A 2,252-nucleotide genomic window follows, 5' to 3' on the forward strand; every position below is an offset into this window, starting at 1 on the left:
TGGATGGATGGATGGATGGATGAATGGATGGACAGATGGATGAATAGATGGGTAGATGGATGGATGGGTAGATGGATGGATGCGTGGATGGATGGATGGGTGGGTGGGTGGGTGGGTGGATGGATGGATAGATGGATGGATGGGTGGGTGGATGGATGGGTGGGTGGATGGATGGATGTGTGGATGGATGGATGTGTGGATGGATGGATGTGTGGGTGGGTGGATGGATGGTGGATGGATGGATGAAAGGTTGATGGGGAGATTGATAGTGGACAAATGGGGGTGTAGATGAATGGTTGGTCGATTGATGGCTGACGGGTCAATGAATGGTCAATGGATGAAGGAATGATGGTAGGTGGATGAAGGAACGATAGATAGATGGATAGAGGGTAGATGGGTAGATGGATAGTGGATGGATGAGGGCAGTTGGTGGGTAGGTGGGTAGACAGAGGGATAGGTGAATGGACAGAGAGCAGACTGATAGAGGGTAAGTACACGGAGGATAGATGAACGGGTGTTCCGAATCCTGCTCTCTCTATGTGCAACCATCTCCACCCCTGCTGTCTTCTGAGGAGCTGCCTGGGTGGAGGGGTAGTGCAGGAGCTTTGAACACACACGGAGTGGGATTTCTGAGTTCGTAAAGAAGCGGTGACGTCAGTGGCATGATGGGCAGTGGTACAGTCAGTCAGGATCAGGAGCATGGCTTCAGACTGAGGCTTGACCTAGTCTTGAAGAAAGCCTGCAGTGGTCATCTTGGTAAATAGTGCTGGGGTTGGCAGCGAACCCAAGGCTAAGGGAAGTGCAGCGGTTTGGGCGCCTATCACCCAGGAAGGCCTGCTGGGTGGGGTGGACTGTACCTGGACATCCAGCAGAGTCCCCAGCAGAGCTCTGGTGTCTTTGTTCCTTTCCCGGGGTTGAGGGAAAACATTGCTTACAGCATGAATGAGTCAGCATCAAAATCAATTCCTTTCACTTATAATCCAGATTTGTTTCAAAATGTAAAAAGCGATTGGACGCTCAGGGAAGGGTCTCTGAGCAGCAAACCCTGGAGGGCGGAGGGCGGAGGACGGAGGGCGGAGGGCAGAGGGCAGAGGGCAGAGGAAGGTTTTTGCATTGTCAATTCCCTACTGGGCTCTGGGTGGTGTGAAATTTTCTCAAAATGTAAATACATTTGTGGTGAGGGGTCTGTTTCTCATCTCATGCTGTTGCTTTAAATTCATTCATTCATTTGTGGCTCTGAGGATGGAGCCTAGAACACCGAGCAAGGGTTCGGGTACTGAACCACATCCCCCAGAAAATAAATTTATCTCTCCCTCCCTCCCTCCCTTCTTCCCTCCCTCCCTTCCTTCCTCCCTCCTTCTTTCTCTCTCTCTCTCTTTCCTTCTTTCTTTTTTGAGGCAGGGTTTCTCTGTAACAAGCCCTGGCTGTCATACTCGCTTTGTAGCTCAGGCTGGCCTGCCTCTGCTTCCTGAGCTTAAAGGCGCATGCCACACTACCCAGCCTATTATTATTATTATTCTCTCATATTTTACATCCCGACTGCAGCTTCCCCTCCCCCCAGTCTCTCCTCCTCACCTCCTCTTCCCTGACACCAATCTATCCCAGATTCATTCACCTCTCCTCAGAAAACAGCAGGTCTTAAGGGACATCAACCAAATACAGCATAACAAGCAACAATAAGACCGGGCACATGTTCACACCTCGAGGCTGGATGAGGAGACCCAGTAGGGAAAATAAAGGGTCCCAAAGGCAAACAAAAGAGTCCGAGACAGCCCGTGCTCCCACTGTTAGAAATCCCACAGAACGGCAAGCTACACAGCCATAATATATACGCAGAGGACCCAGGTCAGACCCATGTAGGCTCCGTCCCAGCACATCCTGCAGACAGGATAAACTGTAGGGCGGAGGTTTCGTGACTGGGTTGGTGTCCCAGTCCCACCTCTTGAGGCCTTGCCTGGTTACAGGGGATGGCTGGCTCAGGCTCTGTCCCCATTACTCGGAGTATTTGGAATCATTGTAGTTCTCTGGGGTTTCCTTTACAGAGAGCAGTTCAAATCCCATAGAGGTTTCAGTCCTTGACTGGAATTTACCTGTCAATAATAGTTGGAAGGAAAGGGCTTGTGACACCACACCACAGTACACCACAGCATAGCACACCCCACAATACAATACACCACAGTACACCACAGCATAGCACACCGCAGAATACAACACAACACAGTACACCACAGCATAGCACACCCCACAACACA

This window comes from Grammomys surdaster, unplaced genomic scaffold (genome assembly GCF_004785775.1).
Source record: "Grammomys surdaster isolate TR1022 unplaced genomic scaffold, NIH_TR_1.0 126185, whole genome shotgun sequence".
NCBI lineage: Eukaryota > Metazoa > Chordata > Mammalia > Rodentia > Muridae > Grammomys > Grammomys surdaster.